Here is an 18400-nt window from a genome sequence, read left to right as displayed (position 1 = left end):
GTTCTCCTCTGCACCCCTAGGCTCCCCACACCACAGCCCCCTCCACATCACAGCTATTGGCTCAGCCTCTGGGCCTCACTGCTGGCCTTGGCCCATGGTGGCACTGGTCAGGACCTTGGATCTAGGCCCCACCAAGGCTTGACCAGGGGCCTCCCGCCAGCCTCAGCAACCCACGCCAGCCTTTCCCTGGTCAGCATGGAGTTCTTTATTTTGTCTCCTGAAGGGGAAGCCATGTCTCTCCATCTCCTTCCAGCCCACACTCTGAGGGAACCTTGCCAAGGCTGCACAGAAGTGGTCTGGAGGATCTTGAGGGCCTGTGGATAATCAGGATTGGGCCCAAACACCTGGACTCTGCTCTCAGGAGGAGTTCTCTGGCCACTCCCAAGGAGCCCGGGTGGCCAGCCCTGGCTGCTTGTATCTACTTCCTGTTCAAGCCATCTTTGCCTTGCCCCACCCTGGTCTTGGCCGTACCCCCTGAGTGCATGCAGACAGCATTTTCCTCCTCCCTCATTCCCCCGGGACTCCCCGGCACCTTGTAAGGCCTCTGTGACTTTCTTACACTGGTCGGGTCATCAAGAAACACCTGAGAATTTAGAATGAGGCTTTGTTAAATTTGGGCTTTTCTGGACAGGCACAGTGGCTCATGCCTGTAATCCCAGCACCTTGGGAAGCCAAGGCAGGACTGCTTGTGCCCAGGAATTCGAGACCAGCCTGGGCAATATGGTAAGAGCCTGTCTACAAAAAACACAAAAATATTGAGTGTAGTGGTGCACACCTCTAGTTCTAGCTACTTGGGAGGCTGAGGCAGGAGGATCACTTGAGCCTTGGAGGTCGAGGCTGCAGTGAACTGTAATGGTGCCACTGCACTCCAGCCTGGGCAACACAGTGAGATCCTGTCTCAAAAACAAAACAAAACAAATTGGGCTTTTCTCAAAACAACAAAAGCTGTAAAGAAGGGCACCTTGAAAGAACTCCAGTCCTATTATCTAGCATTTTTCTCTTTAAAAAAAAAAAAAAAAAAAAAAAGGCAGCCGTCTTGTACTCAGAAAGCCCCGGGGGCCTGGCCTCACTTCCTGCTCCCAGCTGCAAGTGCTGCTCTGTCCTCATTTATCTCTTTGCTCTTGCATTAGAGAAAATTGTCTTCATCGCCTTTTCCAAGTTGGCCACATACTTCTGTGTGCCCAGTTTCCACCAACTGGGTGAGTCTTATGACTAAAGCCCAGTGATGTCCAGAGTGGGGCAGGAAGCCCTTCAGGGTGGCCCCACAGAAAAATAATTTGTAATTCCCTCTGGAGCCTTTCAAAGCGACAACCCCAGAACCCGGTCCATTTTCTTGCTAATGAACACGATGTACCTCTGGTGTGATTCATCTGCGCTGAGGCAGTCTGAGCCCCTGAGAGGACGCTGCAGCCATACCCAATTTGGGGCTCACTCAAGGGCCCTTTGAGAGGGTAGATCTTGTTGACCTAAAAGGAAGAGGTTGAGGTATAAAATGTCATTGAGAGTTGACTTGAGCCGAAGCGGGGACAGTTGCCAGGGAAACTCAATCACAAATGACCTTGGATGTGAGCTTCACGAAGCCTTTGTTACAAGCAGGTTTCTAAAGACAAAAAAAAAAGGGGGGGGACAGGAAGTGGCCTGATGCAAAGTCATTTGTCTGGCATTATCATTGGCTTACAGAAATCACATCGATGAGTTGATTGGCTATCCACTGTTCAGCTACAGCGTGTGCGTTATAATGTCTGGTGCAGCATTATTAGGTTAATTTATAGCCACCTGTGGCAGTACCAAGCAGTTTCAAGAGGGGAAGACATAGCTCCAAGTGGGGAGTAGGACATGATTGCTGTCTCATCTTAATGTCTCTCTGGGTCTGATAATTTAAGAGGACTCTCACTCCTCAGATAAAAGTTCTTTTCTTTTCTCATTCACTGCCCAAGGTTAATTGTAGGAATGCTGTGAGGATTATTTATTTTCCCAATCTTCAATTATAATTCTATAATCTTCAGTTAGACTTTCCAAAAGTCTAGATTTCTAGATTTAAGAGTCATCTTTCTATCCGTGTTTACTTACATGGATGATATTGTAAATGCTGTTTTGAATACAAAAGACACTGCGTGCATGTTATGTCCATCAGGGTGCTAATAAATGTTTAATAACCAGCTCTCCAGGAAAAATGGAAAAAAAACCCACCTGATTTGTAGTGTTTGCGAATTTCCATGGTGTAAATACCTCCACCATGGCTGATTTTAAGCTACCAATGTGTATCATTGACACACTGTTGGGAAGAGACACACCGTATCACACCATTATATAGCATTTCAGCGTTCAGATTTAATACATAAATAATAGACAGGGATGTGTCCTGAGAAATGCATTTTAGGTAATTTCATCATTGTGTGAACACCAGAGTGTACTTACACAAACCTAGGTGGAATGGCTCAGGGTCTGCAACCCGGGGGTTGGTACCAGTCTGTGGCCTGTTAGTAACTGGGCTGCACAGCAGGAGGTGAGCAGGGGGTGAGCAGCAGTACCTCTTGAGCTCTACCACCTATCAGATCAGCGGCAGCATTAGATTCTCACAGGAGCATGAACCCTATTGTGAACTGTGCATACAACGGATCTAGGTTGTGCACTCCTTATGGGAATCTAATGCCTGATGATCTGAGGTGAAACAGTTTCATCCCAAAAGCATTCCCCCACACCTGCCCTGGGCCTTGGAAAAATTGTTTTTCACAAAACTGGTCCCTGGTGCCAAAAAGTGGTGTAGGCTACAGCATATCCAGGCTATCTATTGCTCCTACGCTGCAAAGTCCTATAGCATGTTACTGTACTAAATACTGTAGGCAACTGTAGCTCAGTGCTGTGTGTGTGCATCTAAACATATCCAAATGTGGAAAAAGTACTATAAAAATATGGTATAGAAGATAAAAAATGGTATACACTTACCATGAGTGGAGCTTGCAGGACTGGATATTGCCCTGGGTGAGTGAGTGAGTGAGGGGCTGGTGAATGGGAGGGCCTTGGGGATGACTGTACACTACTGTAGATTTTAACCCAACCACTGTGCACTTAGGTTAAATTAATTTAAAAAAATACAGTAATTGTGCTACAATGTTACAATGGCTCTGATTTAAAAAAAAAAATAGCCTTCTTGTACTCAGAAAGCCCCAGGAGGCCTGGCAATAGAACTGTTTTAGTTCCACTATAATCTATGGGACCACCTCCGTACATGTGGTCTGTCATTGTGTGGCACGTGACTGTCAATTGTGCCAAGTCAAGCAAGGAACAGCCCCGTGGAAAAGCAGAGCATGGTGTGAGAGCGCATTTATGCAAAGGCAGCTCAGTGTTCTCTGCCACAGGTGCAGGCAGCCTTGGAGGGTCAGAGGAGGGAGGAACGCCAGAATTCAGCAGGACCGCGGATCCTGGAGCCACCAGCCCTCTGTTCAGATCCTGGCCCTGCTGCTCAGTAGCTGAGTGATCACGGCCTGCTCACTTATCCTTTCTGATCCTCAGACTCCCCACCTGTAAAGTGGGGATAGCGAGCTTGCCCATCGCCAAGGGGTGTTGTAGGACCGGAGGTGACAATATGTGCAAAGTACAGACACAGACCTGGCAGTGGCTCCTGAGGGAGGTGGCATCCTTCCCTCTCTAAGGAGGGCACGTTGGTCTGGGAACACTATGAAGCCTGTTCGAGGTTGGAGGAACCTTGTGCTCCTCTGCCCTGGGCTGAGTGGGCACTTAGCCCTTCTGCTGCATTCAGCAGTGACAACACTCGCATCTCTGTGGCCATCGCCACCGGAAGAAGCTGGGACGTGTGCGGCATACGGCCGTTTGGGAACTGTGGTCGGTGAGCTGGGGATGCGATGCCTGATGCGACCCTGCTTAAGAGCATGGACTCCGAGGGCGGAGCCCTGGAAGCTGATGAGCGGCCGGGCCAGAGCTTTGACCTTGCTTCCTTCATGTGTGAAATGGGTCTGCAAGGCGCCCTCTTCTAGGGGCTGTGCTGAGGACCAGGAGTTACTCCGTGCCCCTGATTTGCAGGGACCTTGTCCCCTAAGCTGTGCTCAATCAGCCTTCTTCAGTGTTACCAGCAGCAGGAAAGCTGTCATCTCACTGCGGGCACAGGGAGCCCTTGGACGCAGTCTGAGCAACGTCCTGGGGGAAGAGGACTGAAGAAACCGAACGTCCAGTGAGAAACTGTTCCCTGGACAGAAATGTGAAAAACAGCGCTGGCAGCACAGCCTGTGACTCACCGGCGTGTGCCCCCACACTGCAGCTGGGCCAGCGCTGGGCCGTCCTGATTCATGTTTTCCGTGGTTATCCGGGGAAATGGAAACCGTCTGGACGCGGCGCCCACTCGCACGCTGGCGCTCACGCTGCGCTGATCAGCTTGGAAGTGCGGAAGGGCCTCCTCTCAGCCTCCTCCCCTACCTGCAGCCGCAGACGCTGGAGTGGGGAGGCGGCTGTCTTCACACCCCAGACCCACTGCCCAGGGCATGCTTCCCCGTAGGAAGCAAAACAAAGACCCGGTTCCCTGTCTGTGGGCAGGGGCAGGGGCCACTTTTAGGTCTTTTCTTATTTTTTGTTCCCTTGGGTAGTTCCCTCTGCACACAAACCACCGCGTGCTCTTCATGATTGACCGCATCCCCTCAGTGAGGCATCCTATGGCTGATGTGGTAAGGACGGTTAGGAGCCTTCTCTAATGACATCTGAATTTCACGAAAGGGGGAGGGAGGGGACATTACAGTGCCGTGCTTGTGAAGTCACTGAGTATCTTTTATCTTTGGAAAATTGTTCTCTGGGACATGCAGCTGGTTGCTAAAGTTTTCATTTTTCTGTGTCTGCAGATGTGCACAGAACTTTCCAGTTAAGTTCCAGTTAAGCCCTAACCTGCATTAGGAAAAAAAAAAAAAAAAAGTATGTGTTTGCATGGCCTACAGAAGTGCTCAGTATGACCTGAAGCCGAGTCAGAGGCACTTTTCTCATTAGCTCCTGGGGCTGCATCCCCTGGGCTTGTGTTCTGATCCTCTGGGCCGGCTGTGTGACCTTAGGGAACTTCCTTGCTTCTCTGAGCCTCGGTTTCCTTCATGGTAAAATGGGGAGGGTAATGATGCCTCCTGAGGTTGCTGGAAAGACTGACTGAGACAGTCCTCAGAAAGCACTTCACAGGGGCCAGCCCAGGGTAAAGGCAGAGGAAACACCACCCACCGCTGCAAATCCATTGCTGTTGAGTCCTGGGGGGACTTTCTCGCCTGTGCTAGCTGTGAGGCAGCCTGTGTGCTACCCCCTCCAACAGCCACACAGAGAGTTTTATTTGTGAATTGCATTGCTAATCCCTGAGGGGAAATACAAAGGCTAAGCAATAAGGCAGGTGTGTGAAACTCTCATCGCCATAAGAAACCTCCAGCATTCTCCCCGTCTTTGTGCACAGCCTGAACTGTTCATGTCACACTTCCTGGCTGCAGCCCCAGGATAGAGCTCCTCATACCTCCCTGCTCTTGTGACTCCTTCAGGCTGGCCCATCCCGAGGAAGGCGACCCTTCTCTTTTGCTTGTCACTTTCTCATGACCTTGAGCAGACAGCCCCTCTTGCTAGGATCCTGCTGTCTGGGTACATGGAGATACTGTGATCTGAGCCAGGGTCCCTGTCTCTCAAAAGGCAGATGAGGACTCTGATGGGCATGTCAAGAGGCTGGGGCAGAGTGTGGGTCTGCAAGTCCCATTGCCTGGGGCACCTGTGTGGGGAACAGAACCCAGGGACACATGATTGGCAGCTAGTGGAGGGAGGATGGAGCTGAGGGACTGATGGGGAGAGGCCAGATGTGAGCGGATATAGCAAGGAGCCAGGACCTGAGGCCAGATGAAGCTGGGAAGACCCAGAATTTCTGAGAAAGTCGTCAACACCATGCACAGCAGAGAAGTCACAGGAAGAAACTGGAATGAAAATGTGGAATTTGCAATTAGGAGGCCATGAAGAAAAGGAGCTTCAGTGTGTGGAATTGTGGGTTGAAAGTCAGAGTCAATAAATAGCAGAAGCAGAGGCAAGAGTGTCCTGCTCTTTCTAGAAATCTGGTGGCAGAGGGAAGGAAGAGAGGTAGCGATTTTAAAGTCAGGTGCAGTAGCGGGTGCCTGTAATCCGAACTATTTGGGAGGCTGAGGCTGGAGGATTGCTTGAGCCCAAGCGTTTGAGTCCAGCTTGGGCAACATAGTGAGACCCCATCTCAAAAAAAAATAAAATAAAAGGTAGTAACTCTGAGTGCAGGGACCAGGGTTTTCTTTGTTTGTTTTGGGTGGTGGGAGACTGAACGTTTTGGAAATTTGGTGGAAAGAACCAGGTGAGAAAGGGGCTAATTGACCCAACAGGGTCCAGGGCAAATCCAATCCTTTATTTAGGGACTGTTTATAATGATGTGCAGCTGCTCTGAGGACTAGAAAACGCCTCTTTGGCAAAGAGCTTGCCTGTCAGGAGGGGATTTGCCACTGGAAGGGAAAAGGAAATCAGATCAATATAGTCTTTTCACCAGAGGACCCTTCATGCGGAGACCTTGGCCCTTTAAAGTTTGAAATACATGTCCCCACATCCTCAGCGCCTTTTTCTAGCTGCCACAACAGGCCACCTCCAGCCACCTCCCTGTGTTTCAAGGATGCCATCGTGTGGAAGGTGAGGGGAACAGCAAATATAAGACCCCTTTCATTCAAGGCAATCCACTTCTTCTCGAAGACTAACCACACTAACCACCTTGCCTGACATTCTTATGTCTCCAAAGAACTTTCACAATTTTTTTCTCATTTGATCATTACAATAACCCTGTTTTACAGCCCAGTAAACAAACTCAGAGAGGTTAATTGACTTACTGAAGGTCACACAGCAGAGGGAAGACATGGTCAATTGCCTCACTCCAAGTTCTCTTCTGTCTTCACTGGGTCACTCTAGGCAATGTGATTCGACAGATATTCTACAGCCATGTTTTTCCAACTTTTGCCCAACCTTTAGCTCTGGAACCCTGTAGACACATTTGCTTGGGTATGTAGACCTGTAGATGAGTACTCCTGAGATAAATTTCACAAGGCAGCACTTACCTGTATCAAATGTGGTGCTTCTGATTATTCTATTATTCTATTCTATCACATTTTTTAAAAAAATGCTATTTATGATCCATTAAATTGCTCTCATGACCCATTAGCAGTCAAGACCCATGGTTTGAAAGGCTGAATAATGACCCCCCAGCCAGTGATGTCTACATCCTAATCCCAGAATCTGAATGTCACCTTATATGGAAGAAATACTTTGCAGATGTGATTAAGTTAAGGCTCTTGAAATGAAGAGATTGTCCTAGAATATCTAAATGGGCCCTATGTCATCACAGGGTCCTTATAAACGGGGAAGCCAGAGGGTCAGAGTCAGAGGGAAAATGGGACCACTGGAGCAGACATTGGAGCGATGCTCTTTGAAGATGAAGAAGGGGCCACAAGCCAAGGAACACAGGTGGCCCCCAGAAGCTGGAAAAGGCAAGGAAATGAATCCTCCCTAGAGCCCCCGGAAGAAATCAATCCTGTCGACACCTGGACTTCAGCCCAGTCAAACTGTTACCGGAAAGGGGTCCGGATCCAGACCCCCAGAGAGGGTTCCTGGATCTCACTCAAGAAAGAATTCAGGGCGAGTCCACAAAGTAAAATGAAAGCAAGTTTATTAAGAAAGTAAGAGAATAAAAGAATGTCTACTCCCTAGACAGACCAGGGCATTCCTGAAAGCAACAGGAGGAAGGCGCCCAGCTTAGGTACAGTGCTTGTTTATACACAAGACAACAAAGCCAAGGAAATCATGGGGCGATGTGCTCTACTACAAGAGTTTGTGACAAAGGATTGTTCGTCTTTGTGTAACTATTGTCGTCTGCAAGAATCTATATTAATATCTTTCAAGTAAACTTATTCTTTTTTTATCATACTTCAAGTTTTAGGGTACATGTGCACAACGTGCAGGTTAGTTACATATGTATACATGTGCCATGTTGGTGTGCTGCACCCAGTAACTTGTCATTTAACATTAGGTATATCTCCAAATGCTATCCATCCCCAACCCCTAAAGTAAACTTATTCTTAAACTAAGAATGCTTTTGTACTTAAGATATCGGGCCATTGGGGCAGTTCCTGGGTCTGTGAAGTCCTGGGTCTGCTGGTTAAACATCATTAACTTGTTCCCTTAACCATAAACATCCTGTGGCTAAGAATCCCTAACTTCCTGGGAGTGCGGCAGAACAGATCTCAGCCTCAAGCGGATCTCAGCCTCATTTCACCCAGCCCCTCTTCAAGATGGAGTCGTTCTGGTTCAATGCCTTGACAAAACTGGTTTTGGACTTTGGGCCAGCAGAACAAGTGATTCGATCTGTGTTATTTTCAGCCACCAAGTTTGTGGTAATTTGTTGCAGCAGCCCCAGGAAACTAATGTGGATGTTGTCTCAGCATGACTATTAGAGGCGTTACCCTGGCACCCTGAGGGGCATATGGCCTGCAGACCTGGTGTGTTTGTTTGTGGCCTTCACATTATTTTAAAGTCTCTGTTGAATTATTGGCCACCATTTAAAAATCATGATGTTTCATGTGTAAATCAGAATTTTTGGCTTGTCTTTGTCTATCCAAGGCCCATGTTTCCACGTGGCAGCATCTGGCTTTGACCGGCCAGAACCTTCTTCTAAACCCTCTTCTCTTCCAATTCACTTCAAGAATTAATTTGAATTCTGGTCAATATGGCACATGCACAGAATTTAGAGACGCCGGGAAGTTCTACAAGGTTTGAAAACTAAGCATCCAATCACCCAAACCTTTTAACACTTCTATTCTTAAATTTCCAAATAATTTGCTCACTTTGGTATCTCTTGGGTAACAACACTAGACATCATCTTTCCACCGAGTGTCTAGAATGAAAGATAAGGGTTTAGCTCTCTGAGCCCCACCCCAACTCCATTTCCTTTCTCATCTTCCCAATGGGATTCAATCACAAGATTTGGACTTCAGAAAGTCTTTGCAGGGTAGTTAGAAAGGAGGGCATGGAGGCACACCAAGGTCAGGCCCAAGGTCTCAGAGTCTGTAGGCGGTGGGGAGTCTCGGGCCCTGGGGCTGGGGACTAATTCACAAGGCCACGTTGCATCTGACTGAGAAAAGGGATAGACCAGGAGAAGGTAGAGAAAAACTGGGTAGACATTTAAGGGAGGACAAATAAGGAGGAGCCAGCGAAGGGAGTATTTTCAGGAGGGTGAGCTATGGAAAGGTGGGGCAAGCAGGCTGTGATCAGAGAACTGTGGAGATTCAAAGGATCTGTGAGCCTGGGGAGAAGGTTCTTAGGAGGGTGGAATCCTCTGGGAGCCTAGAGGTTGCTGGCACAGAATATGAGCAATCTCGGTGCTCCCAAATAAGTTGTGTAGGGTCCTGAAATGAGCCACATCCAGGGGTGAGGGTGGGGTGGAAAGAAAAAAGGGAAGAGCTAGTGATTCCAGCCTGGGAGCCCTCTCAGTTCTGGAGAATCCCTGGGAGTCCAGCCAGGTCTCCCAGCTCTTCCCTGAGAGAAGGTGCCCACCCACCATGGTGGGTGGCGGTTGCAGCCTCTCTGCCCTGCCCTGGCCACCCTGCTCTGAAGCTCGGACTCCCCTTAGCACCAGGCTGGAGCACTCAGGGACAGCCACTCTGCCTGGCAGCTGCTACTGCATGGCTTTTGTGCCGAGAGCAGGTTAAGTACCTGTAACAAAAGCGTGTGCTCTGAAGCTCACAGCAACAAGCTTTCTGGGCAACTTTCTGCCTGTCATTGTAATTAAGGATGCAAGAGTCACTGGGCTACCTGTCCAAACTGGAACTGGGGACAGAAGAGCAAGGCAAACCCTGTAGAATCCAAGAGTGTCTAATTGCACTCCCCACCCCCACCAGTTGAGTTTCAGTGGAAGAGAGGTGATTATGGAAGGTGGAATGGAGAGATGAGAATGGGCCTTATGCTATAAGGTTGGCCAGACACAGAGTCAGTTCCTGGTGGTGCCACTCACTGGCTCTGTGGCCTCCCGCAAGTACCTTCCCCTCTCCTGGACTCAGCTTACTCATGTACAAAATGGGAGTCATAAGCACTGCCTACCAGGCGGTTGTGAGAATAAAAGAAAAATACTGTGCTTTGGACGAGGGCTCTTTAGGTTGCAAGCTAACTCAGGAACCCGGGGCATCTCCCCAACATGCACGGACACAGCCCAAGACTGCTGGGTCCTGGCGCATGGATCCGGAGTTACCTGTCCATTTGTCCTTCTGGTTCTCACGCAACATGGTCACAGCCTCTGTTTCCCAGCCTCTCTTCCATTCTCCTCTTTTTCCCAGACGGCCCTTGTACCCCCATATCCCTGGTTTTCTCAGGATCATACGTACCTGGACTGGGCCTCCAGGCCTGGACTCACAGCCCTTTCCTGAGGTGCCCATGATCCAGTCTCATACCCCAGGCTTCTCTAATTCACATTTGAAGGGAAGCACTTGTTGGCCAGCTCAGGCCTAGGAGCCGGGACAGGGTCAGGTCACTGGCCTGTCCATGGATGGGCTGCCCTTGCCCCAGTGTCTACCCTGTGTTCAGTCGTTGGCGGGAGCCCATTGGGGTCTCTAACCCTGGGAGGAGAGGCTATGGACAAGTGAGGCATCCCTGGCAGGGGCCACATGCAGGTTGGATGGTGACCACAGCCCTGAGACATGCATATGTGAAAGTGTTACTCCTCTTCCTCCCAGCCAGTCACAGGACTCCCAGGATGGGAGAAGGATTTCCTTTCCAATTGGCTCAGCTTTTCAGTCTGTCCCCTGAGTTTCCTGCCCCAACACACACTTCCTAAATACATTTTCTAAAGTTCCTCTTAGAGAACTAGTCTGGGAAATACAGGCCACACAATGGTGGTGGAGAAGACGTTTGCTCTGAAATTAGGAAGTGCTCTGGAAACAATACCAAATAAAACCAAACAGAAACATCTTCCTGCATAGACCCGCATTGACAGCCTGCCTGAATGGGCTCTCAGGAGAAGGTGAGCACTGCCTTGAAGGAGTGATTCTTGGGGTTGGGGGTATTTCTTTCGCTCCCTCCCCCTCCCACAGTGAGGAGCAGCCGGGTAAGGCATGGCATGCATGTGTGTGCACACACACACACACACACACACACACACACACACAAACATGGCCCTCTTAGGGATGCCAGCAAAGGGTGGGGCCCAGCACCCAGCCCCACTGCTCACTGCAGAAGCCATGCTGTGGCTCAGTCTGATTCAGACATTCTAACCCACTGTCCCCAGACACCTCAGAGTCTTACCCACACCAGCCACACACTCTCTCTCTTCTCAAGAATTTCCACACCCACCTCAGCAAACACTCAGAGCAAATCTGCCTACTTTCCAGTGCTCTCATAAATCAACTTGTTCTTTCAAAATGGTGAGGACAAGGAGAGGAGCTAAATGCATGTATTTATGTTGGGAGAAGAGGAGTGAAACTTGCTACCTTCTTGCTCCTCAACTCTGTTTGTTTAAGTCAGACTTGCCCAGAAGTCAGTGTCAGCTACTAAGGAACACTCTTTTCCATTTCTCTTACCCTGTCAGACACTGGAGGCCTAGTAATAAGCTCAAATGCTTCTACCTGAGTCTCCCCATGCAGTCTGAGAAGGCTCTTCTGTTCCCATTGAGTCATGGTGGGCTGGTGACCAGCCCATGGAAGTTGGTATGGAGGATGGGGAAGACATGGAAGCAGCTCAAGAAAGATGAAATCTGCACAGTCCCTTCCTCCACAAGTCAGTGAACTCAATGATTTATTCCACTTATATTTATTCTGGAACTTTCCTACAATGCCAACTACTATTAAATAGCCATTCAGCTTAGCTGATTAACAAATAATAATAATATTAATAGAAATGTGAAAAGTGGCCTCAATAGGGGCCAGGTCACAGACTTACAGGTGCTGCTGTCAGAGAAGTGAGCTCCCCACCCTGACCCTGTGCTTCTGCTCAATGTCAAACCCTCAGAAAGGATAATGTGATTGGACCCCGGGTGTGGCAGGAAGTACAGATGGCACACAGGGACAGTCTCTCCAGAAGCACATGGCATAGGAGAGCTTCCCAAAGGAAAAGTAGGGAGTTGTTAACAAAAGAAAGGGTATGGGTTGCAGGAAGCGCAAGTGTGCTCCCAGGAAGGCCTCCCTGTGTGTGTTGTAGGAGTACATGCTGGCTGGCCTGGCTGAACCCACCCATCTGCACAAAGGAACATCTGATCAGGAAGATTGAGACCTTGCTTCACTACACATGGGGTTAAGGTAATGGATGGTAGAGCTGGGCTGCCCCATGAGCTGAGACACTTCCCTGCCCCTCACATACCTCACAGCAGAACTGCAGATGTCATAACCCATGGGGCTTAGCACTGTGCCAGGTTCATAGTAAATGCTTCACTGACATCGGCTGTTCATGACAATAAAGCCTTAGTACAAAGTAGACTTTTGTTCATTTCTCTTTAGTGGATAGGGAGTCTGCTTTCCTTTCTGCAGTCAGTTTGGTGGAGCAAAGTGGTTTCCAGAGATGGACTATAAAGGAGACAAGATCTGTAAGGAGATAGGAGGCTCAGCCTGCTCCTTGGGACCACCTAGAGGGTCCTGATTAGTGGTCTTGGGAGAAGAATAGCCAGAAGCCCTACACTGAGGTGGGAGAGGAGAATCTGCAGGAATAGAGTTTAGGGCCTTGGACTTTGGAGCCAGGCTACTGCACTTAGTGGTGACAGTGAGCAAATCACTAATCTCTAGAAGACTCAGCTCCCTCTTCCTCAATTAGAGATAACAACAGCAGCTCCCTCTTAAGGTTGTACAGTTTTAATGTAAGAATTATCCAGAGGGCAACATGGTGCAGTGCTTCTTGGGCTGAAATTTCATGGAGCACTGATTTATCATCCCTCTCCTCTGTGGCCCTGTAATCAGCTGATAATATAGACCCCTCTCTAATATTTCCAGTGCTCTAACATGTATATTAATGAGGCTGAGAAGAAGGACAGTAAAGAGTCTTTTAAGTTATATTTAACTCAGTATTCCCCATAGTTCCTTAGGACCCCATAGGTCCTTAACCAAGGACCTCTTGAACTCTTAGAGAAAAACATAGGGGAAAAGCTTCACGACATAAGATTTGGCAATGGTTACTTGAATATGACATCAAAAGTACAGACCAAAAAATAAAAATAAAAATAATTTGGATTTTATCAAAATTAAAATCTTTAGTGTAACAAAGGACAATTGCAACAGAGTGAAAAGGATAGTTTTGCTGGATACAGAATTCTTAGTTGACAGGCTTTGTGTGTCAATCTTTTGGACCTGTCATCCCATTACCCTGTGGTCTCCATTGTTTCAAATGAGAAATCTGCTGATAATCTTATAATTTTTCTACACATGACGAGTCAGTTTTCTCTTTCTGTTTTCAAGATTTTCTCTTTGACACTGGCATTCAAAAGTTTGACTATATGTCTAGTTGGGGAACTTTGTGTTTATCTTACTTGAAGTTCATTGAGCCTCTCTAGGTAGATTAAGGTTTTTCATAAAATTAGAAAGCTTTAGACCATTATTTCTTCAAATATTTTTCTGCACCTTTCTCTCTCTGCTTTTCTTGTAGAATTCCCATTGTGTGTATGTTAGTACACTTGATGGTGTCCCATAGGTCACTGAGACTCTTTTCATTTTTCTTTATTACTTTTTATTGGATAATTTCTATTGATCCATCTTCAAGTTTGGTGATTCTTTCTTCTTATATTATCTCATCTCTGCTGTTGAGCTCCCCTAGTACATTTTTAATAATAGATACTGACCTTTCCAACTCTATAATTTCTATGTACCTCTTTTTAAAAATTTCTGTCTCTTTATTGATAATCTGTATTTGATGAGTCATTGTCATCATACTTTCCTTTAATTCTTTAAATATGGTTTACTTTAAATTACTCGAACATAGGTATAATAGCTGTCTTGAGGTCCTTATCTGCTAACTCCAACACCTGGGCACCTCAAGAGATAGTTTCTACTGACTGCTTTTTATCTTATATGTGCATCACATTTTTCTGTTTCTTTGCAACTCTCATATTTTTGTGGAAAACTGGGTATTTTAAATAATATATTGTAGCAACTTTGGATTCTGGTTTTCCCACAATCTTGGGTATTGTTCTTGGTACTGTCTTTGTTTTTTTGTTTAGTTGTTTTCCTGGACTAATCCTTTAGTTTGTCTCCCCATGAGTGTGGCTGCTAATGTCTCTGCTCAATTTTTAAAAAATTATTGTTGTTGTTTTTATTTTGAAGCCTGACTTCCTCAGAGTCATCCCTTGTTCAGCAGAGCACAGTGATCATGTAATTATTGGTCAGAGTTTGCACTCAAACGTCTTGATCCACTAAGCTTTCCAACCTTTGTTGACAGATCTGTTTATGGGTTTCAGATGCACTCAAAGTTCAGGCAGTTTACATGTTTTCTTGGTGGTTACTTTCCTCAGGACCATCTCATGTTCTGTCTGTATGTGTTCCAGCTTCTTGTTCAACCAAGGATGTGTAGATAGCTAGGGCCCTCTCTGTTCTTTCCTGAACATGCTCATACCTTTGCACATGTGTACAATCTTCCATACTTTCAGGTATATGGAAAAGCTTATCAAAGTCCACTATGAATATCTCATGACTTGGACCTCCCTGTTAAATTTCTGGCTTAAAAGTCTGCCAGTCTTGCTTGCTTCAAGCAGTATCTAAACTTTGAGCTAGCCATGACATTTCCTTTCTTGTTCATTTGCCACTGAGATTTCTACTTATTTTCAGCAATACATCTGAGCATGGGGTCTTTCTGTGCACAGCTTTTAAACAAATAAGCCATCTCTAGCAGGCGAGGTGCTGGTTTTTAAGATATGCTTTCCCTGGTAGAATTACTGCATTGACTAAGCTGGGGGATGGGAAAATGAAGTAGCTCCAGGCTTAAAAATACCACACACTATTTTTCTTACCTGAGGTTCAGTAGTTTATCTTGAGTAAATGCTTCTCAATTTGTTGTATGGCTTTGGTCAATTTTCAGTCCTGAGATGGTTGTTTTTGATAATTTTGTCCAGTTTTATTACTTTTTGGGGAGAGGATTTGACAATCTCCTCATTCTGCCATTCTGGAAATGAAGAGGCTGACAAATCTGAAAATTACTGAGCACATTGGCAAATCTCTTAATCGTAGATTTATTTTAAAATATTTCATATAGATTCACTTGCATACCCAAGATGTATAACAATTATTGAAACACCAGGACTTAGAAAAATTGTTATTAATTTTAGAAAAACTTCTCTTTACATCCTGGAAAATTTATTAGTTCAATGGCTCTCAATCTCCATTGTTTAATCTCTCTCAGACTTTAATCCCTAACTTTGAAAGCGGGTCTGGGGAAGATGGGAGTGAAGAATACTATTATGGTAAAAATTACATGCAATATTTATGCAAATATGTTTTAAAAATTGAAATATTCTATACAAGTGTTACTGTCTTAAATGTGTTGGGGGCTATGCTGGGTGCTGAGGAATCAGAGTGGACAATACAGAGATAGTCTCTGACCTCATGGAGTTGACTGCCTGGCAGGGCAACCAGACAGTAATTACATATGTTGGAATTTGAATACAACCATAAACAATAACTCATTCTTCTCCTTTAAAATTTAAGAGATAAGGCACAGGTGTCAGGTGGAAATAAAAAAATATGTTTTATTATTGATAAAACTGGAAAGGCTGACTCAATCTGTGCCCACAATAGGGATCCCTAATATGTACTCCTACTATCCCCCTCAAATGCTCCCATTCAGCCAACTCAGGAAGAGCTGGTGAAGGGTGAGTAGAGGAGGAGAATGTCCATAGGAGGAGGTGCCCCAAAGAGAGGAATACTGTTGGGGTCTGAACTTCTTGGATTCATTTTTTTTCAATCCATCTCTCCTCAGACTATTCGAAGTGAGAGGAGAAGATTCCATTAAGAGGGTGCCTGAGAAACTGCAAAGCTTAATGGTTAAGCAGAGGAGGGAGGAGTCTGTCTAAAAGGCAAACCAAGAGTGTTTAGTTCCAGAAGCCTAGATAAGAGATGGTTTCTACACACAAGAGTGTAGTCAGTAGCACAGACTGCCACAGAGAGACCCAGCATGATGAGAAGGACCACAGGTGTCCACTGGATTGACTGAGGACAACAGTGGGAGCAATTCCAGTGAAGTTATGTAGGCAAATACTAGATTGAAGTGAACTGAGGAAGGAGTGAGATGTGAGAACGTGGGGACTGTAAGTGAAGACAATTGTTAGGGGCAAGTTTATCTGTGAAGGGAGCAGGAAGACAGGACAGTATCTGCAGGGAATGAGATGGGAGTGGTGGGGGGTACAGCCTGTGTAGAGGATTATTTGTACTGGTGTTGGTGGTAGTTTTGATTGGTGTTGTTGATGGGGATTTCATGGGTGCTTTTAAATATGGGAATGGCGTGAACTGTTGAAAAGGGGAAAATAGAAGCAAAATGTCAAAGACACACAGGGGTGGGGGTAGACATGTTAGTGGTCCTTGGAATGAAGAAGTGGGATGGGATCCAGAGCAGGCAAAGAGGAGCTAGCCGCAGTCAGAAGACGGACCACTCTTTCATTGTAATGGGGAAAAGGAAGATGAGATTTTAAAAAAGACACAAGGGGGAGTGCAGATTTGGTGGTGCAAAGGTGAGAGTGCTCCATGCGATGGTTCTTATCTTCTCTGAGAAGGATGCAAGGTCATACGTTGAGAGTAAGGGGTTGAACAGGGTCAGAGGATGGAGTAGACTGGAGACCATAAAGCCAAGTGAGGGAGATTCCCTCCAGACACTCTAAAGTCTGTGCTTCCACCTCTGTTCTCCTTTAAAACCACATATCATGGGTAACTATGACACTGATTTTCACAGCCAGTTTTTTTAAGTGCAAGAATTTTGCAATATGATATAAATTTGATGAATCATTGAACAGTTCTTTGTGTTCCATTTCTCATGCTCCGTCACTAACCCAGCCAAGATTTTCATTAAAAAAAAAAATTTCCAGACGTTGTTTATCAATCCAGGAGCTTGGCAAGAAAGGTCCACCTCTGTTCACACATGGGACAGACAAGACCAGTTTCTGACTGCCAGTAACTTTTACAAAAGATGTGTATGAAGCTTCTCTCTCAAATTCTAATAATAAGAAGAACAATAATGTGTCAGATTTTATGTTCCAAGGACACATATTTGTACTCACATGTATTTATCCCATTTCATCCCTCCCAATGGGATGTGGGGTCTAGTTTCCCCCACTCAAATCTGGGCACGGACTGTGATTGCCTGACTAATGGAGTATGGCAGAAGTTTGATGTTCCTGCTGGTTCTCTCTCTCTCTTTCTCTCTCTGGGTGTCAGGATGCTCACCTTTGGAACCAAGACACTATTATGTGAGGAAGCCCAAGCCACATGGAGAGACCCACACGGAGGAACAAGGCCTTTGCCAACAGGCAGCACCAATTAGCTAACTACACAAATGAGCCACCTTGAAGGTGACTCCTCCAGCCCCACTCTAGCCTTTGATGACTGCAAGCAATCCTGGCTGACATTTTACTAAACCTTCCTCAGAAAGCTCAGGCCAGAGCCACCCAGCCAAGGTGCCCGGGATTCCAGATCCACAAGAAACCATTTGTGGTAATAATTATATTTTGTTGTTCTAAGCCCCTATGTTTTGGGGTAAGTCACTAGGATTTGTTTTGTAGCATCAGATAACTGAAATGAATAATAATAACAAATTTAACAAATACTATTTAAACATTGACCTCTGCCTGGGTTCTCAGTGCCTAGCACTGAATCTAGGGGAGCTAGTTTGAAGTAGTAATCCTGAAATCACTAAGCTACGGTGCCGTACACACATCACATGTAATCCTCACAGAAATCTTATGCAGCAGGTGCTGAGATTAGACCTATTTTTACAGATGAGGAAACTGAAGTGCAAAAGTCACACAGCTGGTAAGTGGCTGGCCTGGCACAAGAACGGATGCATTGCTATCTCTGAGTCACATCTAAGATGATCTTCAGGATCTAAAGATATCCTTTCCCATTCCTCAGTCTTCTTACCACAATCTGTCCCAGCTCAGGATACATACAGGTGAAGGATGGCATGTCACCAACTAAGGGGGATTATCCTATGAGCTTCTGGATAACTTGCCACCTTTGCCCTTGCCCTGTCAACTAACTGCCCCACTGCCAGTCCACCTCTATGTTGCTGTGCCTTTGAGGGTGTTGTCTGTGTCTGAATTAAGAAGGTAGACTGTGGGAAGAAGGGGACAGCTCCTATAGGGAGCATCATGCAGTAGGAAACAGAACACAGCTCTCAGGGTCCCCCATTGGTGATTTGTACTTTAGCTGATGTA

The 18400-nt window shown here is 46.3% G+C and overlaps 1 long non-coding RNA gene across 1 annotated transcript in view; it reads left to right on the top strand.

Moving 5' to 3' along the window:
* Nucleotides 1-4220: 4220 nt before the first annotated feature.
* Nucleotides 4221-18400, top strand: part of LOC134737721 (uncharacterized) — a 37711-nt gene continuing 23531 nt past the window's right edge. Inside the window, exon 1 of the long non-coding RNA XR_010122909.1 lies at nt 4221-4676. This is a non-coding gene — a long non-coding RNA (uncharacterized LOC134737721). The remainder of the gene's footprint in view (nt 4677-18400) is intronic.

This window comes from Pongo pygmaeus, chromosome 11, assembly GCF_028885625.2.
Source record: "Pongo pygmaeus isolate AG05252 chromosome 11, NHGRI_mPonPyg2-v2.0_pri, whole genome shotgun sequence".
Lineage (NCBI taxonomy): Eukaryota > Metazoa > Chordata > Mammalia > Primates > Hominidae > Pongo > Pongo pygmaeus.
The sequence above is the reverse complement of the archived record's forward strand: the minus strand, read 5'-3'. Positions and strand labels throughout refer to the sequence as shown.